The sequence below is a fragment of the Vulpes vulpes genome, chromosome 6 (assembly GCF_048418805.1).
Source record: "Vulpes vulpes isolate BD-2025 chromosome 6, VulVul3, whole genome shotgun sequence".
NCBI classification, from domain to species: Eukaryota; Metazoa; Chordata; class Mammalia; order Carnivora; family Canidae; genus Vulpes; species Vulpes vulpes.
Window position 1 is genome coordinate 117,661,873 of NC_132785.1, and position 26,650 is coordinate 117,688,522.

The following is a 26,650-nucleotide window of genomic DNA, read 5'->3' on the forward strand; positions in this document are numbered from 1 at the left end:
TGTAAGTGTGTATTTTTGTTATACTAGCAATCAACTTCTGTTAAAAAGCAGATGATGAAGTGGCATTCTTGCCTAAATCTGGGAAAGCAATTTCTGAACTCTTTTATGGCATATATAAAGGGCTAGATGTTACACATGTGAAGTGCTTAGTATTGAACCTGGTACATAATAGATGCTCAATAAAAAGCTACTAGTATAATCATGAATGTTATTGTTATAAATAGTAGGTCTTAATTAAAAGGAAACTTTCAGGAACTAACTTCCAATTATATGAACTTCCTGAGTAAGAGAAGCTAAATAAAGATTAAAATCCCTAGGAATTATACCTCTGAAGACAAATAGATAGGATTTTCTGGTATATAGTTATAAGCTTTTCAATGAGTTAGCAGAACCTAAGGGCCTCTGATCATTTTTAAATAAATCTTTCTTCTTATAAATCACACACCCTGAGAACACTTTAAAAACATAACGAATAATTCTGTGGCATTTTATGAGTGAAAATATATTTTAGGAACAAGGGAGTATGTGTGTGTATTTGTGTTTGTACTAGAAAAGGGGTGCGATTTTTAAAAAAATTAATATGGTCTGGAATTGTCTCTCTTGATGTTTTTTATATCCTCAAATTCTCTTAAAGAGAAGTGTGTAATCAGAGACATACACTTCACCCATAAAGTCTCATAGTCCAAATTTTAAACCAACATTACGTTGCAATAAATTACTGTTTACCACAACCCAGACCACTAAGATGGGGAAATACCACTAATGGACTTTATGGGATTTTTGTAAATGTTACCCTCCAGTTTTATGCTAAAGTGAGGGAAGTATTAAGTAAATACACCATTAAAGTTTGGGTCAGATGTAAACAGCTTCCAGGATGTGTCAAGGATCAGTGAATTCTGCCCAAGTTTTCATAACCGGGTTTTTTTTTTTTTTCTTTCTTAGGGATCATTCAGAGAACCTCTTGAAAAACATAGGTTTTCTCTGAAAAAATATGTTTTTACACATGCACATAAAATCTAGCATGTAATTTCAGGGTGTTCAGAATTCCTAAAGAAACTAAGTTTAAGAAAAGACTCACACACTAATTACTTAAAAGATTTCCAGCTAAGGTTGAGTGCCATTCCAGGAGGTAACCCTTCTTACCAAATGCCACATGTTTCTACTCAGTGACTTTCTTGGTAAAGAGCCAGCACAAGAGCTCAGATGTGAGCAGGTGTGTTAGCAATAAGACAGTACTCACTTGAAAATCATGGAAATAGAGCTGAATGCATGATTCTGGGGTGATATCCCATGACCTCTCTTTCTCTTTGAAAATCCCAGAAACTATCACTTTATTAAAATTTCTTTCCAATGCTTTTTAACTATCAGCATGTCAATAACATGATACATTAATGACAGGCATTTACCCCATGCCTGTGGTATCTCTGGCACTGGATTGGACTCTAAAACAGTCATACACAGGCTCTATGAGGTACAATCTTAGTCCTTGAAGAAGGTCAAAGTTGTTTGAGAGCACCAGATAAACTTTGAAACAAGAACATAACTCCTGAGAATATAGTACACTCCAAAAAAATGTCGAGATATTTGGCACTAATATGTATGTCAGTGGAGGAATATTCAGTATGCTTTAGATTGCCAAGATGGAATGTCACACATGGGGACTTAATTACCGTGGAAACATGGAAAATCAAACAAGTATTGCCCAGTGGCCTACAACAGGGTGGAATAGATGCAAAAGGTATGGAATAAGGATTGAGGAAGGGAAAACAACTGCTCTCCCTCCTCCATGTCTTAGTAGCTAATTTTGGAGTGTATGTGCCATGCACTGTCCTAAGGCCTTTAAAAGTGTTAATCTGATCATACCTCATCACTAACGAGCTAGAACCTACCTGCATTTTACCAGTGTGATCACTGAGGCACCCCTCATCAAAGATCTCAGGGCTAGGAAAGCAGAACAACCAGGATACCAACCCAGGCATTTCTGGCTCCAGAGGCCATGCTTGCCTTTAACCAGTATGTTATTCTGTCTAGGGGACTGCTAGCACTAACTTTGTACCAGGCACAATGCTTGACTCTGAAAGGACAGAGCTCAAAGTTAATATCCCACCCCACTGTGGTATATGGCATTTCCAAACATGATCACACCACCACCTTCCATCCAAGTATTCAGTAGCAATGTGATCTTGGCACACCATAAACGTTTAGAGTGCCCCCCAACCCCCGCGGGACTCAAGTAGTCTCTACGACTACATTGACCAATAGAATATAGCAGAAGGAAAAAAAAAAAAAAGAATATAGCAGAAGGTCTGGAGCTTTGAGCTTCTTAATCCAGATCCTGGGAGGACCAGAAGCTCTTGCCTGGGCCTCTTGGAATACTCACTCTTGGGGCCTTCTAAGAACCTGCTGCCATACTGAGAAAAGTCCAGGCCACATGGGCAGAATAATGGTAGGTTCTCTGGTAGACAAACTCAACTGGGCTCACAGCCAAATAGCCAGCATCAACTACCAGAGATGGGAATGAGCCCAATAGAAGCTTCAGATGATTCCAGCCCCAACTGTCATCTGACTCATACAAATGAGATGCCAAATGAGAATGTTCCAGCTGAGCCCAGTCAGCCCTCAGAATCATGATAAATAATAATGAATGCTTGGTTGGTTTTAACCACTAAATTTGGAGTGATTTGTTATATAACCATATAAAACTAAACTATACACTTGCAAGCAGTTCTACTGGGATGACCTAGAAATAAGTATATGGTATAATCATAATAAACACAAGATATTCTGGAAGCATAAAGAAACAGCTACTACCTCAGACTTGGAGGTGGCAAAGGCTTCTTAGGAGTGGCAACAGCTCAGAAAGAAAAAGGGGAAGAAGAAAGAAGTGGGAGAAAATGAAGAGAGGAGCAGGTGGCAGGGAAAGGGATGGGAGAGAAAGGAAGGAGAGAGAAGCTAATGCAAAGGAGTGCAAGAGGGGCCTTGGCTCATTCTGGAACAGGTGGGGGAGATGAGGAGGAGGAGTTCAGCTTGGCTAAGAGAAGAGTGTGGTGGGTGTGCTTGGGGGTGCAGGGGGAGGCAGAGGGTTAATCACTTAGAAGGCGACTGGGTTACAGGAGGCCTAGGTAAGATCATAACAGGTCATGGGTGGCAGGTGAAAGGTGGAAGGCTTTATAACTGAAGGTAATGGGGAACCAGTGAATATCTTAAAAAGACCTAATGGAGCACCTTTGGGACTGGGGTAGGGAAGTCTGGCTGGAGCAGTGTGGAAGGGATGATAGGAGAGAGCAGTTATATTGAAGGTAGGTGTTCTAGTAGGAGGTGGACCCAGATATACCATAAAGGGAAGAGGGGCAGTGAAACCCAAGTTGCCATCGTGAGAACATAGAGGGAGTGATATAGAAACAAGCAGAGGAGATGAAATCACAGGACTGCAGATCAGTGAGATAGAGCCAGAGATGAGCCCCAGCTTTGGGGTTTGAGCAGTTATTCCCCGGTGCTGCTGTTCATCAAGAGAAGGAGTAGAGTCCGAGAAGCAAATGAGGGAAAAGAGAAGGAATTGATTTTGCACACACTGAGTCTGGTGTGTCTTTGTGGTGTCTACACAGAGAAGTCAAGCAGATTGATAAACAGAGCTCTTTGGAAGATCAAGACAGAGGTCATCCCCGGAGCTAGGAGGACATGCGGGGCTAGGAGTCGACAGTGTGTAAGTGGTTATTACATTGCAGGAGTTATCAAGAACTCCTAGAGACAGTATGTATAGAGCAAAAAAAAAAAAAAAAAAAAAAAAAAAAAAAAAAAAAAAAGCTAGGGTGTGATTCTAAGGGAAATCTGATAACAATTCCAAAGAAGATAGATATTGGCATTTTAACATCTCTGATATCAGGATACCTCTTAAAATTAATGGAAGATCCTAGATTAATTGACAGTGCTTTTTCTTCATGTTACAAAAAAAGAATGATGTTTTATAATCACCAGTATATCAAAGCAACTTGAATCTAATAACTGCTTAGGAGAAGCTATTTTTATTTAGTTTTTTAAAAGTCTATGAAATATATATTAAGAAATAGTAATGCGGGTAGTATGCCAATGAGGCAAAATGATTACGTGACTCAAATGACAAGTTTGGAACCACTGATCTGAGTTTTAACGAGCATGGCTATTATTTATCGAACACAACTAACCACTGGTTGTGCAGGTGTTTTACTAAGTACTTATGCACTTTAATTTTTTTCAACCTCACCTCAGTCCCATAAGGGAAGTACTATTATTGGTTACATTTTGCAGACGAGCAAACTTAGCAGGACAAAACATCAGATATCAGTCTTGGCAAAAATGTCCACAACAAATACCCAGAGCAATGTCACAGCACACACACCCAAAGCACAGCCAAGAAAAATTTGGGGAAGTCAATATTTCCCAGAAGGGGAGACTTAATAGTCTGTAGGAAGAGATAGGACTTCTGTTAACAACTGGCAGGATTTTAGCCAACATCACCAGAATTCATGAGCAAGATGCAAATACACCGGAAAGACATCTTCCAAGCATCAAAACCTCAGTTCTGAAGGAACTGGGGCACCTAGAGAAATTCCTAGAACGAGAAATTAAGGAAGATGACCACTGTGGGAATGCAATGTAAATATGAAGGAAGTGAATAGGGTCTTCTGGGGAAAGGCTTTGGGTATATCAAAAAATAATTGGGATACTCCAGGCCAAAAAACCAGGAAATACCTTGAAATTGCATTAGATTTAGTCAACTTCAGTTTCTGATTGACCCTGGAAGTGGGGAAAGAACTAATTTATTTTTATTTTTATTTTTTTATTGATTCTTTTTTTTTTAATTTTTATTTATTTATTTATTTATTTATTTATGATAGTCATACAGAGAGAAAGAGAGAGAGAGGCAGAGACACAGGCAGAGGGAGAAGCAGGCTCCATGCACCAGGAGCCTGATGTGGGATTCGATCCCGGGTCTCCAGGATCGCGCCCTGGGCCAAAGGCAGGCGCCAAACCGCTGCGCCACCCAGGGATCCCGGGAAAGAACTAATTTATAAGACTGCGATGAAGGAGCTGCAGTTGTAAGGAATGAGAGGCTGCCGAGGCTAGAGAGTCAGATATACTTGAAATTAGCTAGAAATGTGTTCAGAAATTCCTTGGCCATTTGATTCAATCCAGTAAGAGGAGAAGACTCACTACCCAGGACAATAATTTTCCTCTTAACAGACAATAGTGATCAAGATGGAGGTCATCAGGAATTTTCAAATAGCTAGATTATTTGGCCTTCTAGAATTTATTTATTAGAATAGATTTATATGTTATTACTTAGAGCTCTCTGTTGATTAAAAGTAAAAATATTCATAAAATGCTGTTGATATTAATAATTGAAACATAATGTGTTACTATGTGTCATATACTGTACATTTTACAGTCATTGCCTCGACCCTCACAACAGCCCAACAATAGTAACAAAAGCCTATTATAATCACATCTATTATTACAGACAAGGAAACTGAGGCCCAGGGATGTGATGTAATTTGTCCAAGTACCAGGCAGTATGAATAAGAATCAAACTTAGATAATCAATTTTGAAGTTGGTGGTCTCTCCACGATATAATATTGTTCAAATGCATTTTTCAAGCCTCAGATAAAATGTTAGATGCTGACCAATGGGGGGACTAAAAGCTATTCAATTCAAAATGCAAGGGGTTAAGGAGAATAAGCTCTTTCAGTAGATTTTTGCCAAAATAAAGAGGGAGTAGGACTTCAGTATTGCTAAGATTTTCCTATACAGACATAGGAATAAAGAAATAGAGCAAACTTTTAAAATGCAAAACAAACGTATGTGTCCAGGAATCCTGGTTTTTATGCAATTCCGGTGTCAGGAGGGAAGGAAAAAGCTGGATTCATGGTGTTCTGATCTCAAGAGCAGAGTTAGAGGATGACAAAAATCCTTGAAATACTCTGAATCAGTGGCGGGCAAGCAAAGCCCATAAGCTGAATACTGTCCACTGCCTTTCTTTCTCTCTTTCTTTCTTTTTTTTTTTGTATAATCTATGAACTAAGAATGATTTTTACATTTTCAAATGGTTGGGATAAAAAAAAACACACACACAAAAATAATATCTTGTTTCATGAGAATATTATATGAAATTGAAAATCTAGTGTCTTTGAATAAAGTTTCATTGGAACCATGCCATGTTCATTCATTCGTATATTGCCTATGGCTGCCTTTATGCTACAACGATAGAGTTAAATAGTTGTGGCAGAGACTTCAATGTCTAAACTATGTACTAACCTGCCCTTTACACAAACTCTTGGTAACCCTTGCTTTTAATGAAAGATAGAAAACCATAATTCAAGACAATCGTTCATAATTCCTGAAAGGTAGGCCCTAATGGTAAATGACTAAACTTCAGCTTCTAAACTGTTGGAGAAAATCCTCCCCTTTCCACCCCTTTATCCCTTTTTATTCTTCAGCATAATAACATTTTCAATCTTGGTTACACTCAGTTATTTTTTCAACCTAGAACATAACGTCCCTTTACTTTGAGTTTCTAATCATGGTGTTGCCTCCCGGGAACACTTTCCCCTCCTGTCCTTACTCACCCTCTTATCAGCTAAATCCTTCTCACCACTCCTTTTTGGGAGAGTATCTCTTACCCTAAAAACTGGACTTCATGTCGACACACCCTCATCTTCACTCTGCCTAACTCTTTACCCTTCAATCCCACTGCACACGTGGAAATTAACCATTCATTGGTCTATGTTCTCTATCTTGTGGTGGTCTTCTAAGCTTTCACTCATGAACCCCATCAAATAATTTGTAAAGCCGTGTAAACCTCGCACAATTTTTAAATGGCATCTAAAATTTCTAACCGTTTAAGTTTAAATAGTTGCAGAGTGTGTCATGTGTATATTATAATGTCTATTTTAAGTGTATCCATTGGAACTAAATAACAGCAATCGGAAAGCCCCCATCATTCATTTTAAATCATTTAATCATTCAGCCTTAACATTATAATTCCATTTCTTTTCTTCTCTTGCAGAATTTGATCCTAATGTAATATGTTTTATGAATGAAAGTCTTTTAGTCATTGCCCAGTAATACTTACCTACAACATAAATACGTAGATAAATTAAAATTTATTTTAAAATGTCCAAAAACTGTACATTTACAAATATTATGTATTTTCCTTCTGGAATGGGATATTAGCACAATAATCATTAATGTTCAATTGACCACAAGAGTAGACTAATTTATAATTTTTAAACTAATTTTTTTATTCCCTTTTCCTTTTTCTGCCTATTCCTTGAATAGTTGCCTTTTAGTGCTGAAACAGTTAAATCCTACAACATAAGCAATAACCCACATACAAAGTAAAAAGAAATACTATGAAAGGAAGTACTTTCGTACAGTCAGTTCCCTGATTAAAGACCTATGCATTTTTACCACTTACTTAAACTGGAATTTTCAAACCATGGGAGGGGTGTTTGTTTGTTTGTTTGTTTGTTTGTTTGTTTTACAGTTTAGTGTCTGGCTTCTACCAGGAAGACTAAGCTCATGTTTATAGCTAAATGTGGTCCTTGCCAACTAAATTTAAGATGCAGCATTTTAGAAATCTACATATCAATGTCTCTATGGTATTGTTTGCTAAATTTTAAATAGTCATGATCAGCATGCATTTGTGATTACATGTGTAATCTCATTCTCTTAACTAAACTGACAAGATATTTTCCTCAAGGTGTTTCTAAAGGAGCATGTACAAAATCAGCCTGCAGATGTTTTGGTCTGGGTGATGCATTCGCTCTTCCTGTTTGTGACAATATATCAGTGCAGAGCTGCTCTGTTTTCTTCAACTGTATTTATTGCTACATTTCTCAGCATAAACTTAGCCCATTGCATTTTTAATAAATAAGTATTTTTTGAATATTAAAAAATTAAAAAAAAGGAAAACTTAGGGGCCTGGATGGCCAAATCAGTTAAGCACCTGCCTTCGGCTCAGGCCATGATCCCAGGGGTCCTGATGTGAGCCCCACATCAGACTCCCTGTTCAGCTGGGAGCTTGCTTCTCCCTCTACCTCTGCCGCTCTCCCGGCAGAGGAGAGCTTGTGCTTTCTCTCTCTTTGTCTGCCAAATAAATTAAATCTAAAAACAAAATTAAAGGAAAAGCTTTATTGTAAAAAAGATCCACAATGAGGCAGACTGTGATATTTTCATCTATTATTTCCCTAGGTTCATGTGTCACGAATGCATAGAAAACCTCAGGGCTCAGCATTGAGCTTTCTCCCTTATTTTTCATTATTACCTTTGATTTTAGATGTGGCACTGAGAAACCTTATTATCATAAATAAGTAGTTGGAAATGAGAGAGATTTGGGAGACTCAACTTATAAACCTATCTTTTGAGTTTTACACAAAAATTACGTAGTGATCTACCATCTAAAAACATTTACAATCCATCCGCCTGCAACTCGATCAGATTCCCATTTGTTTTCAAGCAAATAATTGAAAACCACCAGACTTGCAAAGAAATGTGTTATATAATCCTTAGATTCATTTTTTTTATTATCACTGTTTGATAAGGGAAGTCTTAACCTTCCAAGCAGGACTTCTGAGGCAGTTTTGTAAGAAGAAGGACCTCAGGGAAGGGGTGGGTGGGAAAGTTATATCTCAGGCAGATTAATTTTAGGAATGTGTGCAGATTAAGTAGACTGTCTAGACAGGAATATCTGTAGAACCTTCCAGTCTGTCTTATCCAAGCTCAAAGTCTGCACGTCTCCAAGGTACATGGAAACTGTTTTTGAAGATCATTGCTCTAATGGATGCCACTATATTAATTGTATTCACTATATTCACTGTATCCCCAAGTGGCTGGCACAAAATGTGTTCCATTGTGTTCCATAAATAGAATATAAATGAATTACTTATCTAGTTATGTCATAAGATTCTAACTTTCATCAACATTTGGCATTTTCTTTCCTTGTCATTCACATATAAGCCAGAAACCTCCAGATTTCTCAGTTGTTCAAAACATTCCAAATTTCTCAGCTTTCAAAGTCACAGTTGTTCTTTAACAAAAACCTATAAAGAAATACAATACAATGCTTCCAATTCTTTTGAGAAAGAGGAACAAGAAGCCTTAGGCTCTGTGACAATACACTAACCTTACCTTTTAAAAGTGTGTGGCTATTGAAAGAACAGATTAATTAACACTCCTAGAGCTAGGTTATATTCCCAAGGTAGAGAGTTCAATAGAAGTGGCTTCTGGCCTAAATAAGAGTGATAAGTTGCTAATTAGCTTTGCCTATTATTTGCAGAATGAAGTTTATTCTGTATATGAGAATAAAGCGTATATTTGCACTACTGAATAATTAAGAAACTTGATACATTGCAAGTAGCTAAAAATAATGAAAGAATAATAGAAAACCTAAATAATGTCATTCTCTAAAAGAACTTTAATTTACATCCTGCTTTTTTCTCTATAGTGACCTTTTACTATATCCAAAAACTAAAGGAGGGATAAATCACAATGCCAGAGTTTTCTTTGTTATTTCTTCATTAGATATGTATTTTCCCAGGTTTTTTTTTTCTTTTTTCACTGCCTACCATCCCTTTGTCAATAAAAGCAAATAATAAAATTGATTTCATTCAATTTCTTCTAGATCTGCTACTGTAGTTTTATAAGACAGAAAAACCAAGGCAAAATCATCCAGATTTGCTCCCCTACAGTGGTAGAATTAGCAGAGTTCTCAAGTTCATTTTGTCTTTGTAGCTCTACTGTAAAGTTCAGGACCAGCCTTTCCATATTTCGTTATTAGCCCTCCCCAGCTAAAATCTCTGATCCCTATTAGAGCCCCATTCCTTAAGTGATCACTGAAATTCTGCTTTCCCTTTTTCTTTTCAATAACAACTTCTACCTTGAGGACCCTGGTTTACATTCCTGAGATGAGCAGTAATTCACAGGAAATCTCAGTCCATACTATTGACAAATGGATTGAAAATACTAAGGCCCATCATATATGTTAAGTTTGCCTTCATTTCAGGACCATGTTAGTGTAAGCGTGGGCCAGACAAGAGTAGTTTTGAACCATATATATATAGTACTGTGTATTGTAATCTCCTCTGTGCACATGAATAATCTGAAGAGAAGAAATAAAATAAGATAGGCTAGTTTGTAAGGCTAGTAAAAGGCAAATCTGGGTTTGCTGACTCCAAATTCCATGGCCTTTTTAATAAATAATTTTACCTCTAGAGAGAAACACTCATGGAGAACAGTCAGTATCCAAAACCAGATAAGCAGACACTTCCCTTCTCCTCTGAGTATAAAAAGGAACAAAGAGGATATACAGTTAATCAAGTATTGATGTACTCACTACCAATCATAAGCAAATGCAATTTAAGCACCTAAACATATGGCAATTATGTACATTTGAGTTGACTAGGGAACAAAATGTACAAGTGTTTCAAAAATAGTCATCCTTTGAGATCTTCTATAAGACAACAACAAGACCATGTTTGTATCAATACATGCTACATTTATATAAACCAACTAATAGAAGATATATTACAATAATATCTTAAAATGTCCTATAAATAACTAACATTTGAAATACTCAAAAGAATTATGAAATCCATCAATTATCCTTCACTCATCTCCCAAGCCCCATCTCTGCCCTGTAGCCTCCAGCAGCTCTGTGGTCACTCCAATGTCTACACAATGTAAATGCAGAAAATTCTCCAATGTAAGAGGCATCTCACTCTTGAGATAATCAAACATCAAACTGTGTCTTTTCTGTCTAGTAAAAAAAGAAAGAAAGAAAGAAAGAAAGAAAGAAAGAAAGAAAGAAAGAAAGAAAAATATAAATATAGGAAATATAATTTAATTAATATATCCCTTACTATCTTTTCTCAGGTCTACCACCATTTCTTGCCCTCTCTTAATAAGAAAATTCCTTATAGTTGTTGTCTGTATCCACTGCCTCTAATTTTCACCTTTCATTCTTTTTTGAAGCCACTCACATCAGGTTCTAACACAATCCCTAACACCAAAACTGTAGTTATCAACTCATCAATGACCTCTCTTATGAACTGAGTAGTGACCCCTCCCTCCCAAAAAAAAATCATTTTCTGAAGGCCTACTCCCCAGTGTATTTGTATTTGGTGATCAAACTTGAAGCAGGCAATGAGGTTAAACGAGGCCACGAGGGTGGGGTTGCAGTCCAACATTACTGGTGTCTTTATGAGAAAGGGAAGGACCCCCAAGAATATGTGAGCACAGAGGAAAGTTTATATGAGGACAAGTAAGAAGGCACCATCTCCAAGCCAAGACAAGAGGACTCATGAGAAATCAAAGCAGCTAGCCGCTTGATTGAGGACTTCCAGCTTCCAGAACTGTGAGAAAAAAAGAAGAAAAATCCTGTTGTTTAATACACCTCATCTGTAGAATTTTGTTATCGCAGCCTGAGCTGGCTAATATAACCTCCATGTTACTAAATACAATCATCATTTTTTGTTGTTATTGTCGGGCATCTTACTTTACTGATCAGGAGCATTTCATACAGTTGAATCTTCTCTTAAATTGTGACTCTTAGGACACCACAATTAACAGGCTTTTATCTTTTTATTTTTCCTTCTTTTAAAAAAAAAAAAAAAGCTTTATCTTTCTATTAACTCTTTGTTGGTACTTATTTCTCAGTCATGTCTCTACTTCTAAATGTTGGTGTCATCCACATCAATTAACCCATTGTCTTTACTAAGTAACTCAGTCCTTAGGAAATCTCCTCTGGTCTCTTGGATTTAGTTACCACCTGTAGGCTGACTACCAAATTTATATCACCAACCTGTAACTCCCTCCTGAGCTCCAGACCTAAAATAGATACCCAAATTCTGGCAAGATGTTTGCACCTGAATGTTCAACAGGCAACTCAAATTTAACATATTCCAAACAAACCTTCTAATAAACCACCACTCCTCAACTAACCTAGGCCTCCTGCAGTTTTCCTATCTCAATTAATAAAAATCCAATTCTGCTGAAGCCAAAATAATTGTATTTTACTTACATCCCAGATCCTGTCTATCAGCAAAGCTGTGGTTCTCTGAGTTCTTGGTGAGGCCTCCTTCTTGGTTTACAGATGGCCATTTTCTCTTTGTACCTTCACATGACAGAAAGCAGAGAGAGAGGTAAGAAGCAAGCACTTTGCCATCCCTTCCTATCACACACTAATCCCATTCATGATGAAGCCTCCACCCTTTGGTCTAATGGCATCTCAAGGGCTCTACCTCCAAATATCATCACCCTGGGAATTAGATTCCAATATATAAATTTGCAGGGGCCGGAGGAACACAAACATTTAGCAGGTAGCATCATTCATATAAGACTCCTCTCCTAAGGGAATATATCTTATCCACACAACTTTAAAGAGTTGGCTGCAAAAGCAATATTGTATTCCACATGATAAAGCTCTTAATGGGCCTCATTAGACCAGGAATGAACCACAACTCCAGGACAGAGAAATCCACAATCATGTTAACTGACCTCTTGTCATTGAAGCCTCACCTAAGAGGTGAGATGAGTCAGGAAGAGTCCCCTCTTGAGCATTTGGCTTGGAGAAGCTGAGAGTTTGAGCCACCTCATAGAGTTTAAGACAGAGAATGACTTAGAGATGACAATGGAGGTTCATGGGGACTACGAAGATGGGGAGGCAGAGAGCTGAGCACAATGTGCACAGGAAATTAATTTACAGGGAAATTAAACTGAAGCAAGAGAAGAACACAAAAACTGTGATAATAAAATAAGATCCCCAGAGAAGTCTTGCTTCCAAAACATACCAATCTGTCTATAAATCACTGTTTTTAAGGTGACTTGAATAGATCTCTTTTCCTTGCAAACAAGCTAGTATAACCAACTCATCAATTAAGTGCACAATGAGGCTATATTTATATAAACTATGTAAAAAAAAAAAAAAAGATCTTACTCATGCATTTGTGCACATGATTGTTAAATCAGGTGTATCTGCCTGCAAGTGTCAACAAACAACAATGTACATACAGAACCATGGTTAAATGACTAAATGTTCATGTCTATTGCAGAAAACAATGTTTTGTTGACTCGCATTTTGTTAAAACAAGTGCTTTTAATGAACTACTCTTTATAAATCATCTCATCTGCGTAAAAACATCTAGTGAAGCTCAGAACTATGCATCATAATTTACATTGAACCACCAGTAATAGGGATAGCAACTTTGTGGTCTTTCATTTTGCTTTTCATTTTCAAATACACTAAGCTGAAGATCAACCATAACAAGAGAAGGTGGAAGGTGATTTTTTTTAAGGGGATAGAAGCTACATTTTCTTTGGTGATGCTGATTTTTCTGGCATCTTTTGTGCGAAGAGAACAAAGAAAAATAGACACTCAAGACATTAATCACACAAAATCTGTCACTAAAGAGGGACACAACCAACAATTTTATCATCAAAATGCAATCCATAATCAGAGAAAGGGGGATTGCTCCACTGTGTGATTCCACCCTTGATAACTCATTAATTAGATGCCAACTGTTAAAAACTGGAGCCAAGGCAGATTAAAGATCTATTTTCTCCATTTGCAACAAAGGCATTTATCAATGGACTACACTCATTTCTTCAAAATTGCTTTTCGTATTTTTTTGTCAGTTTGTATTTTGACATGAATCATTTTTAAAACTCTGGTTAAAACTCTTAAAGCTTGAGGTATAAATTTGCTAGTTGAAAAATTTTTAAATGTGATCAGTAGTATTTATTCTGTATATCTTCAAAAGAGTATTGTGTGCTATTTGGTAAGTTTGACACATCTGTTGCTATCTTGAGTTAAAAATTTAAATGAGTATTAGACCCCAAGAGAAACCAATTTTCTGTAAATTGATTCATATTTTTGTGTACACGTGGTTTACATTTCCTGTCGAGAGTAACAAAAGTAAAATGTAAAAAAGAATGGAATTTAAAAAAAGTTGTTTTTAGACTTCAAATTTCATATCCATTAAAAGATAGATTGTAAGGAGGTAGTTGCTTTATCTGAATTGTTTTTTCCTTTCTTTCTATTCCCATCCTAGTTATTAACCAAATTAGAGTTATTACCCAAAGAAAAGAGGTCCTAGAATCAGGCCCAGAGGGAATTCAGGGGAAACAGCTTTGTGTATGAATTTGTGCTGTTCTGTTCAAAGCAAGCCATTCAGGCTTTCAACACTTTATTTTGTCAATGTTTGAGAGAGAACAACCAAAAAAAGGAAGGAAAAAAAAAAAGGATTAAGATTGTGTATGCATGACAGAGAGTGGGGGTACAGTAGCTGGGATTTTAGTGGTCTGAAGAAAAAACAGAAAGACATGTTGGTGGAATACATCTTCAGCGGTTCCTTGGCAAGTGCTATACGCACAGAGATGTCATAACATCTAGTTTATACAACTCCAAACCTTATCTGGTAGATCTGCAAATGAACTGCCACTAACCACCCTCTATACTGAGCCACACCCTCTGTACCAACCCACACATTTTCTGTGACCTTCTACTTCTGTGGAAATAATACTCCACAGGTCCCCAAGCTCTCTGGATCTTGAACTAAATTAAAGCCTCTTCAACCAAACTTTAGACATTTCTCACTGAGCATAAATCATCTGGGTCTTCTCTGGCTCCAGTTGCTACTTTTTTATTGAGGATTTATCATGTAACTATCTTATGCAGTACTTTCTGGAAGAACCAAGGTCTGTAAGGCATGTTTCCCGTCCTCAAAGAAGCCTGTCATCTACAGGCTATAGGGGATGTTGATATAACACACAAGAAAGAACAAAGTATGGGATACCTGAGTGCCTCAGAGGTTGAGCATCTGCCTTTGCCTCAGATCATGATCCCAGAGGCCTGGGATTGAGTCCCACATCGGGCTCCCCACAGGGGGCCTGCTTCGCCCTCTGCCTATGTCCCTGCATCTCTCTGTGTCTCTCATGAAGAAATAAAATCTTTTAAAAAAATAAAAGAAAGGAATAACAGGGATCCCTGGGTGGCGCAGCGGTTTGGCGCTTGTCTTTGGCCCAGGGCGCGATCCTGGAGACCCGGGATCGAATCCCACATCAGGCTCCCGGTGCATGGGGCCTGCTTCTCCCTCTGCCTATGTCTCTGCCTCTCTCTCTCTCTCTCTCTGAGACTATCATAAATAAATAAAAATTAAAAAAAAAAAAAAGAAAGGAATAACAAAGTGTGTGTGCGTGTGTGTGTGTGTGTGAGAGAGAGAGAGAGAGAGAGAGAGAGGAGCAAATTGTAATGGTGACTTAAAAAAAAAGCAAAGGAAATTTCCTTACTATTAATTCCTCAATTCTGAAATAATCCATATGTAAGTGGATCTGGGGTGTTATGATAGTGACATATAAGCTAATTCATGTTCACTGTACTCATGAGAGAAGCTAAAATAGTTTATGTTTTTTAAATTTGAAAAAAAAAAAAAAACAAACAAACCTAAAACCTGTTCCATAGCTAGTCAGTGCTATCCAGCTTTTCTTGATATGCCACCTTCTATAAAGGTCTCCAATTTGAGTTTTTTTGGGTTTCAGAGGTAGAGTTTAGTGACTCTTCAGTTGCATAAAACACCCAGCGCTCATTCCATCACATGCCCATTAATGTCCATCACTCGGTTACCCCATCTCTTCACCAATTTGAGTTTAATTTTAATGACATGGTCATTATGTTCAGGTGAACAAACCTCACATTGAATCCTTCTTTACTGCTCTGTTCTCAGTTTCCAAGAGGCCCTCTACTCCCAAAGATAAATAACACTGAAATATTTCCTGGTTTAAAGTAAATATTTGATTAAGAATTTTTGTCTTCATAATATAATACATGGTGGCATATTTCAGTAACTTTGATTTTTAAAAGTATACCCGTTTCATCTTTACAGGTCTGAACAAGGAAGTTCTCACTTATTTTCACAGTGTTTTATGTAAATTCAATTCTTGATCACATAAATATCAATTGTATTTAAAAATGTATGTAGACTTTGGGCACCTGGGTGGTTCAGCTCGTTAACGTTCAACTCTTGATTCCCACTCAGGTCATGGTCTTGGGGTGTTGAGATGGAGCCCTATGTCAGGCTCCATGCGCAGCAAGGAGTCTGCTTGAGATTCTCTTTCTCCCTCCATCTCTGCCTCTCCCCTGGATGCTTGCATGTGCTCACTCTCTCTCTCTCTCTCTCTCTAATAAATAAATAAACCTAAATAAATAAATAAATAAACAAATAAATAAGTAAATAGGGGCACCTGGGTGGCTCAGTGGTTGAGCATCTGCCTTTGGCTCAGGTCATGATCCCAGGATCCTGGGATCGAGTCCCACATCAGGCTCCCTGCAGGGAGCCTGCTCCTTCCTCTGCCTATCTCTATGTGTCTCTCATGGATAAATAAATACATCTTTAAAAATAAATAAATAAATAAATAAATAAATAAATAAATAATAAATACAGACAGTGTTTGAGTGTATTATACCATTTCATTTATTGAAAGCCTATACTGTTTGCAGTTTTGATATTAGTTTGACATTAAAATATTGCACAAAGTGCACTTTTTTTTAGTATAATGTAAGTTTCGTTGTATACATAGGTCTGTTTATAAACTATGTATTCTGTTTCATTGAGATTTTTGTTCTTGCACCGATGCCATACTGCTTGTCTTATTATAATCATATAACATATTTTAATATGTGGTGGAGTAATTTAAACTAAGTCAATCCTGTTTCTTTCATTACAAAACTGACATAATTACTTGTAGACCTTCATTATTCTAGATTAAGTATAGAAATAGTTTTAGCAATTTTCTAGAAACATCTGCTGAATTTTTTTACTGTAATTATTTTGATTTTGTAGAACAATTTGGGGAGAATTGATATTATCATGATATATTGCCTCATCCAGATAAATGGTTTATCATTGTTTATTCAAATTTTCTTTCCTGATTTTGTAAATGAAGTTTTGATTTTATGAAGAGAGCACTTATTCTCCAACTGGTTGTTACTAGGAATAACTAGTTCTTGGAGTGCGGACAGGACTTGAATGTTAGAGATAGACAAAGAGCATTCCAGTCAGAGGGCAGGCTTTAGTGGAAATCCAGAGTCTGCAAAGATTGGAATATATATTATGGATGGGAAAGAGTGTCATTTGTCTGGAGCCATGGATATCTGGGGAGAGTTTTTGAAGAATAAGAATAAAGCAAGTGGTTAAAGAATATAGTTGGTGCAATGGGAGTCAGGTTTCAGAGGTGGTATAGCACAGTAGTTGGAAGCACAGAATTCTGGAGTCCAAGTGCTCATATCTTGGCTCTGCCTCTAATTAGCTGGGTGACCTTGGCTCTCTCTGTCCTTCAGTTTTGTCACTAGTAAAGGAGGATGATGTTAGTGCCGACCTCATTAGAGCATAGTAAAGATTAAGATGTGTAGCACCTGGCCACCTGGTGTGGAATAAGTTAAAATGTTAACTTTTATTGTTGCTATCACTATTATTACTCTAAAATGATAACCATTAAAATTGCTTACTGATTTGGCCAAGATCAGAAAACAGGTCAGTGATATAGCTGCAAGTAGAGACTTAGGTCTCCTGATTCCTGCTTTTAAAATTTGAGACAAGTTAAAGACAGAGATAAAACTGCTTTGGAAAGGCAGCCGGAGTGGCTCAGCGGTTTAGCGCCGCCTTCAGCCCAGGGTGTGATCCTGGAGACCCGGGATTGAGTCCCACATCAGGCTCCCCCTGCATGGAGCTTGCTCCTCCCTCTGCCTGTATCTCTGCCTCTCTCTCTCTCTCTCTCTCTGTGTCTCTCATGACTAAATAAATAAAATCTTTAAAAAAAAAACACAAACTGCTTTTAAAGTCTTTGGGAACTATGTAATTTTGGGGGGAAATGGCTATTTTGTGCAATATTTTAACATCAAACTAATATCAAAACTGCAAACAGTATAGGCTTTCAATAAATGAAATGGTATAATACACTCAAACACTGTATTTATTTATTTATTTATTTATTTATTTATTTATTTATTTATTTATGAGAGACACAGAGAGAGAGAGGCAGAGGGAGAAGCAGGCTCCTTGCAGGGAGCCTGATGTGGGACTCCATCCCAGGATCCTGGGATCATGATCTGAGCCAAAGGCAGATGCTCAACCTCTGAGGCACTCAGGTGTCCCACACTTTGTGATTTCTTGTGTGTTACATCAGCATCCCCTGTAGCCTGTAGATGACAAGCTTCTTTGAGGACAGGAAACATGCCTTACAGATCTTGGGTCTTCCAGAAAGCACTGCATAGGATAGTGACACGGTAAATACAATACAATAAAGTGTGTTTTAGGTTCAAGTAGTTTTACCTAGACTGACATAATAAGGAACTCTTGAGAGGGACTGTGAGTGGGTACTCAAGGGCCTGAGAAGGTGGCAGAAAGCAAAGAAGCACTTTGTCTTAGTCACTAGAACCATGTGCTGTCTGGTTCTCTCCTTCTATCTGAAAATGTGCTTTTGGGCTGACAGCACTCTTATTTGGAGAATGAAGAAGTTGAACAAAAGGATCCTAGAGAAGCATTGAAGATTCACGGAAAGAATGGATGCTGTGGCATAGAGCAAAGCTCTGCCCGGCTAAGCATGGGCCATGTGACTTTGGTTGAGTCATTTATTTCTCTTTTATAAAGGCTTTGCTTTTCTTGTCTGGCAATAATGATAATCACTCCTGCAGTCCAGAGTCGTTAAGATGAGATGGTTTCTTCATTTCATTCAACAAATATATACTGAGTCTGTGGCATAGTCCACTGTTCTAGGGGCTGGGTTACAGCACTGAACACCTCTACTTACAAAAATTTCTAGCCCTTATGGATTAAAGTTGGGGGAGGGACTACAATAACCAAAATAAGGAAGCTATCCAGAATAGCAGATGCTGGTATGTTTGGGTGAACCCAAGAACAGAGTAGGTGGATAAGAAGTACCCAGAACTAGAAAGATTCCATTTTATTTTTTTATAATAAATTTATTTTTTATTGGTGTTCAATTTGCCAACATACAGAATAACACCCAGTGCTCATCCCGTCAAGTGCCCCCCTCAGTGCCTGTCACCCATTCACCCCCACCCCCTGCCCTCCTCCCCTTCCACCACCCCTAGTTCGTTTCCCAGAGTTAGGAGTCTTTATGTTCTGTCTCCCTTTCTGATATTTCCCACAAATTTCTTCTCCCTTCCCTTATATTCCATTTTAAACAGGATTGCTGGGAAAAGCCTGGCTGAGAACTTAAACAGAGATCTGGAGAAAGTAAGGGAGCAAGCTGAGCAGACCAGGATGAGAAGGGCAGTCAGGCTTGGGGACCAGGAGGTGGAAGCTGGTCTGACACATCCAGGAAGAGCAGAGGAGCAGTGTAATGGGAGAGTAAGGGGCAAAGGGCAAGCAGCAGAGGATGGGGGCTGGAGTTCACAGAGTCCAGAACACAAGGGTCTTGTGGGCCATTGTAATGACTTTGACCTCTGCTGGCTGGCGAGACAGGAAGCCCCTGAAGGGATATGAGCAGTGAGGGATATGACTTAACTTACTCTAAAAGAAAACATTCTCTCTGCTGTGTTGACACATACTGAAGTAGAGCAAGGATGGAAGACAGAGACCAGCTAGAAGGCGTTGCGGCTCTTGCAACAGGACATGGTGGTGGCTTGGCCTGATTTGTGGAGTGGAAAGAGCTGAAAGAGTCCAACTCGGGATCTGCTTTGAATATACTGACAGATCTGGATGTGGAAAAAATATCCAGAAGAGTGTGCACAAGTCATCTGGTTCAACAGCATCCAAAAGTCACCTCAAACGTTAGTTAACACCAGAACTCCAGGAGGGACTTGAAAAAGTGGAGACCTCATTCATTTGGGGAATATAAAAAATAGTGAAAGGGAAAGGTTAAAAAATGAGTGGGAAATATCAGAAAGGGAGACAGAACATGAGAGACTCCTCACTCTGGGAAACGAACTAGGGGTGGTGGAAGGGGAGGTGGGCGGAGGGTGGGGATGACAGGGTGATGGGCACTGAGGGGGGCACTTGATGGGATGAGCACTGGGTGTTATTCTATATGTTGGCAAATTGAAAACCAATAAAAAAATAAATTTATAAAAAAAAAGAAAAGAAAAAGCAGACACCTGATATCTATGCACAGAGATTTTCACGCAGTGTATTTGGGATGAGCCTTCTCTGAAATTTATATTTTTGGTAGGCATTTTAGATAATTCTGGCCCAAATGGTCAATACAACCATCCTTCAAGAAATCCTGATCCAGAAGGTGAATATTTTCAAAATTGTTAGCATTCTTGGAAGAAATGCAATTAAACTAGAAAAAGCCAATGAAAATCTTGAGGCAAATATTGCATTTTAATTGTAAGATGGGGAAAAATATGCAGTGACAACCATGGAGTGATTACAAGTCATGCTTTCTTCTAGCGAATATAAGAGACAAAAGGACTGGGATGCCTAGGAAAATATATTTATTTGTCTTTATAAAAGGAATTAAAGGACAATATAAAAATTGAGGTAAAAGCAGAAACAAGACAAGGGGAGGGAGAAACTGACTCTTTGCCTATTCTCTTGCCATTATTTTGGGTTTAGGTTAAAATTACATCTGTATATCTGCTGAGGCAAAGTCAGATAAAATAAAAAGTGTCTGCTGAGGATTGTGAACTTGGAGAGTCAAGTTAGAAGGGTAGAATATATTTTTGGAACTCTTTCTTTCCTTTTAACTGATTTTAATTTTTCTTTTAAAAGTGCAAACTATTTAATACCTCCTGACCAGGGTCCCCTCATTTGCAGATTGAAGACTCTCAAGTGGATCCTCAATTAAGATTCTTTCTGGGTCCAAAGGGTATGTCATGGCTAAACAAAGCCAAGTGATAAAGTGTCTGTTGTAATTTTAATCAAATACCAGAGGCTGATGTACAGAATTTCTGTGCAGGTACCGATTCTCTCTGAATTAGCCAGTTTTCTTGAAACTAGGAAGCCTAGCGAGAGAGGTTGCTAATTTCTCAGAAATTCAGAAATTCAGGGTTTTAGAAAGCCCAGATCATTCAGATAAGGTTTAGATAAAGATCCTAACATATGGATGCAGTTGAGCCTTTAAAAGTCATCCTCTTGGGAGATGCCTGGGTGGCTAAGTGGTTGAGTGTCTCCCTTCGGGTCAGGGAGTGATCCCAGTCCGGGGAATCGAGTCCCACTAGGAGCGTGTTTCTCCCTCTGTCTAATTCTCTGCCTTTTTTTTTTTTTTAAGATTTTATTTATTTATTCATGAGAAACACAGGGAGAGAGAGGCAGAAACACAGTCAGAGGGAGAAACAGGCTCCAAGCAGGGTGCCCAATGTGGGACTTGATCCCAGACCCTGGGATCATGCTCTGAGCCAAAGGCAGAGGCTCAACCGCTGAGCCACCCAGACGTCCCAATTCTCTGCCTTTCTCTGTGTGTCTCTCATTGATAAATAAATAAATAAAATCTTAAAATAAATAAAGATAAAAATCATCCTCTCCACCTAAGTAGGAGTTGGGTATTTGTGAATAAAGCATAGAAATTGCCAGTGCAGATGGAGTATGTAGACAAACATCAAGGTTGATGACAAACAATATCTTTTAGCAATTTTTATAAATAAAATTTCAAATAGCATCTTTATAATTTTAGCCTAGGGACACAGCTAGGAGATTATAAACAACTTTGTTATGTAGCCAGGAAAAATTAAAGGCAGAGAGTGCCAAAGGTATCTTTTACTCACTAACAAATCATCTCAGATTGGTAAGTAACTTGGAAAAATGTGGTACCAATGCAGAAAGATGTGTGCCAGGCTCAAACGCTTACAGATGACAGACAGTTCAATGCAGACAAATGCAATGTAATTATGACTTTGATGAGTCTTCATGCCACAAGACAACTCTTTGTAAGAAATAAAATATGAGATTTTTTTTCCTAAAGGATAAAAAATAAAAATCTCTGGAGACAAATCGCTATGTTTCATTAATGAAAGAGAAACAGAAAGAAAAAGACAAATCAATGCAGTTAATGAGTCTTAATGGCTCGATTGTGCATTCACTTCACCAAAACTGAATACTTGAGAGAGCACAAAACAAAAGATGGATTTTGAATAACAAAATCCTAGAAATGAGAAGCAGACTTCAAAAGTCTAGCTACTCTTTGAATGTGGAGAATAGGTCCCGCTAAATGGGGAACCCCTAAAATCAGGTTCAATTCTGAGAGACCCCAAACTAGAAACTAACGATGCTCACAAGATTCCCAAATGATGGCGTTTTTGGAATATCTTATTTCCTTTTTCTTCTCTCCTTGTCAACTACAATTAAATCCTAAAGGGATATGAACATTCAATGATGTTGAATTCAGTGGCTATTTGATACGCAGAAGACTAAGCTAAAGAGATACACAAGTTTAGTCTAGAACAGTAGTTCCTAATTGTGGCAATTTTGCACACACACACACACACACACACCCAGGAGACATTTGGCAACATCTCAGGAGATGGGTGCTACTGGTATCTGGTACGTAGAGGCCAGGGATTGCCTTAAATACACTGTTTATATACCATCCACAGAACGGTTCTACACAATAAAAAGTTATTCAGTGTAAAATGGCAAGAGTTCAAAGACTGAGATGTCTTGGACCAGTCCTTTAAAGAAGTTTCCATCAGGGATGTCTGCGTGGCTCAGTGGTTGAGTGTCTGCCTTTGGCTCGGGTCATGATCCTGGGGTCCTGGGATTGAGTTCTGCATTGTGCTCCTCTCTGCCTGTGTCTCTACCTCTTGTCTCTCTGTGTCTCTCATGAATAAGTAAACAAAATATTTTTACAAAGTAAAGAAAGAAGTTTCCATCTACGTACAAGGAGTAAAACAGGGGAAGAAAGATAAAGTATGATGAGACTATATCTAACATTGTGACTAGTTTCTTTAGGGATACGGAGAAAGCAAAGGAAATTCTTCAAACCCACGGTGTTCATTAAGATGTGTATTAAAGAATTTTGGTTGACAGAGAAAAGGATATTCCAAAAGAGGGAATGAACTGATCCAAAGCAGAAAGGCATAAAAGTGAGTGAGAATGCTGATGCCTGCTGAATGGCAATCAGAAGGCCTGGAGCTGAAGAGAGGTAGATCCATTCATAAAGCACCTATGAGTGTTCAAAGAATTGTTGCCTACCTTGTCATTACAGCTGATAGAGATGAATTGCAGAAGAAACCTCGAGTCTTGAATACCATAATCAAGAGTTTGAATTTATTCTATCACTACTGTGAAGCCAGTAAAAGTCTTTGAACACAGGGATGATATGATCAGAGATGTAACGATAGAAAGATAATTATGGTGGCAGAAGTAAGATGGATTGAAGGGAGAAGTTTGAATAAAGAAACTGGTCAAGTTATTAGAGCACTTTTCAAAATGTGTTCCTGGACTTGTTAAAAACTGTCATTAAATAAAAGTTTGCTGTGGTCAAATAAGTTTGGGAAATTCTTGGTTAAACTGAATCAGACAGGTTTCTCCAATACAGTCCTCCTTGGACTCTTTCCTTAACTTTTATACATTGTTACTCTTCACAAGGGGTTATAGTATGTAACATTTTCCAAGTGTATTTGCCTCAGGAATATTTTTCATGGCATATACAATAGGAATCCTGTTCCAAAGAACACTTCTTAAGAAATGTAAGTTAATATTCAGAAAAAAAAATTGTTGAGACTGGGTTAACATAAGAGCTATTGAGCTAGTGGAACTGACTTTCAGACTTGCAGTTTGAGACATTGGGCAGACAGTGATATCCTAAGGAAGAGTTTTAGGCAAGAAGATATTCTTGCACACAAATCATGATAGACCTGGAGCTGGAAGTAAGAAATTCTAAGAAAGGGCTCGAAGAGAGATGATGCACTGGATTAAACTAATGTGCTGATTACTAACCAATTATTGTAGCTATCTGATGTGCCAGTTGAGAAGGATCCTCAGGCTTTGTAGGGAATCAGTGAAGGATTGCATGAGTACAGTGAAGCCTTCCATGGGACCAAGGAACATACTATGTAGTACTTATGTCATAGGTTGGCCATACATGGACCAGAAAATAGCTAGTTCAATGTGGCTTAAGAAATGGTTTTAAATATTCTTAGTTCATGACAATTTTCTTCAAAGGGAACCTCTTCTAGAAATGTAAGATGAACAGATAAAAGCAATACTGAATAAGGTCTAGAAACTCTACTATTCTTCCTATCGGTCTTCCTCCTCATGGACATAACTAGCCAGGATAGCTTCTAGAGCTAATTAACCAGTTGAACAGAGTAAGGCTCACAGGTACTAAGGGAAGCTAGCATCTTTTATCTCCTTGCGGGAGGGACTTCCTGTTTTTTTTTATTATCTAATTTAGTTCTCATTTGTTCTCCACTGATATTCAGGAAAGATTTGAGAACTTCCAAATTAATTCAGTTTTACCAACAGACAATCAAAGGGAGGGCTTTTCAGTTCACAAGTACCCATTAAGGGAAAAGGTTGGAGTTTACAGCTGAGGGACCCAATTGATGCTGGGGAGTACATTGGCAGCAGTAATGGAAAGTGACAGAAGCCTATGAGAAAGATATCTCTTGACAGACAGAGTCCACCATCTCTTCCTGGCAATTACCCTTGCTTGATTTTAGAGGTTTTGAGATTTATTTAATTACCAGAGAATGATTTCTTTGCAGTCCCAGTTGTTAACCTCATGGTTTTGTCCTGTAAACTCACAGCAGAGTGCAGAGCAAGGAAACATATTTTAAGACAATATTCTATCTTGGAATCAACAGAGAAGTACTGCAAGAATAATTTGTCACTTTGACAAGCTACAGATAGCCAATGAAATGACTAGATACCTCTTTATGACATATTAGATCTGGAACAAAAGCAAACCAATACTCTGTAGTTAGATGATAATTGATGGGTTTTATCTGATACATACACACCAGTCTTGTCAACTAAAGCAACTTCGTGTCCTCTCTCTCCTCCAGTTTCAATCAAATAAACCCTGAAGGATCACAGCTAGGAGAACTTCCTATTCAGTTTTGCATCCCCAATACCTAATAGAGAAGTGTGGCACATTTGTGCTAAGTTCCCAGGTATTATTTGCTGACCAAAAGGTATGCTTTCTGAGTATCTCTCTAGGTCATGTGCATGTTATTGAGAGACACTTGAACAAAAGGAGGCTAAAAAAATTCTAGTCTTCATTTTGGAGGCCTTGTAAATACCTCTGAGGGCATAAGATGTATGTACGAGTAGATGCAAAGTTGGAGGCACATGTGGATTCCGCTTTCTGCCAGTTTTTCAGCAATGAGCCTTCCCTTTGATTGTTGGTAAAATTGAATTAATTTGGAAGTTCTCAAATCTTTCTTGAATATTAGTAGAGAACAAATGGGAACTATATTAGAAAATAAAACTGGAAGTCCCCCCCCCCCTCAAGATAAAAGATGCTAGCTTCCCTTAGCACCTGCCAGCCTTACCCTGTTCAACTGGTTAATTAGCTCTAGAAGCTATCATGGCTAGTTATGTCCGTGAGGAGGAAGACCAATAAGGAGAATAGTGGAGTTTCTAGACCTTATTCAGTATTGCTTTCATCTGTTCATCTTACATTTCTAGAAGAGGTTCCCTTTGAAGAAAATTGTCATGAACTAAGAATGTGTTTCCATCAATACACTGGTCTACTTAGCAAACTTGACAGGGATGGAGTAATCCTGATACATTAAAAATCGCAACGTACAGGTTAGAAACGTCTTCATAAGCATATTTCAACCAGTGAATCTCTGAACATTCCCCAATGACTTGGGTAGTTACTTCCTGAGACAAGACTTTAAAGTGTTCTATCTTTTTTTAAGCTTTGTGTTTTGAATTATCTAAAATATATTCCATGCACTGTGGCTATGCAATGTTGACGAGTTGCAATCTGGATCACCTTCTCTGGATTTGTTTCAGCCAAAGTAATAAGTTTTTACAACTAATTGTAAATATCACCTTTCAGTGGTTTTAATGAACCTAATAAAGAGATATGGTAATTTGCCTGCTCTCTGCAGGCACTTAGCTGTGAGAAAATTAAATTAGGATTAAGCCATATTAACCCTCATTACTTAGTTAGAGTAATGGATATATTAACATAACTTAAGACAATAAAACATTGTTATATATGAATCTTCAGAATTTTTCAAAAGAAACATATATTCATATATATGTGTATATGTGTGTGTGTGTGTATATATATATATATATATATATATATATATATATATGAGATTTTTTTAAGCTGTTTTAGGTGTGGTAGAATGGAAATTTTCCTTACACTTTGAATACAGTGAACCACTTTCATGGGTACTTATAGTTACACCTGGATAGTCTCTGCCTCATACCAACAATATACTTGAATTGAAAGCTAGCATCATTTTTTTTCCTTTTCTTTATTTTTTATTTGTTTAAAGATTTTATTTACTTATTCATGAGAGACACAGACGGAGGGAGAAGCAGGCTCTCTGTGGGGAGCTGATATGGGACTCGATCCCAGGACCCAGGGATCATGCCCTGAGCCAAAGGCAGACACTCAACCACTGAGCTACCCATGTGCCCCTTTTCTGTTCTTTTTATTTTTAACCTATACCGTCTTTTATTAAAATGA

At 37.9% G+C, this 26,650-nt stretch overlaps 1 long non-coding RNA gene across 1 annotated transcript in view; it reads right to left on the reverse strand.

The window, feature by feature from the left end:
* Window positions 1-9,147: 9,147 nt before the first annotated feature.
* Window positions 9,148-26,650, reverse strand: part of LOC112930184 (uncharacterized) — a 31,753-nt gene continuing 14,250 nt past the window's right edge. Inside the window, exons 2-3 of the long non-coding RNA XR_003237061.2 lie at window positions 12,057-12,149; window positions 9,148-11,388 (exon numbers count right to left, since the gene is read on the reverse strand). This is a non-coding gene — a long non-coding RNA (uncharacterized lncRNA). The remainder of the gene's footprint in view (window positions 11,389-12,056; window positions 12,150-26,650) is intronic.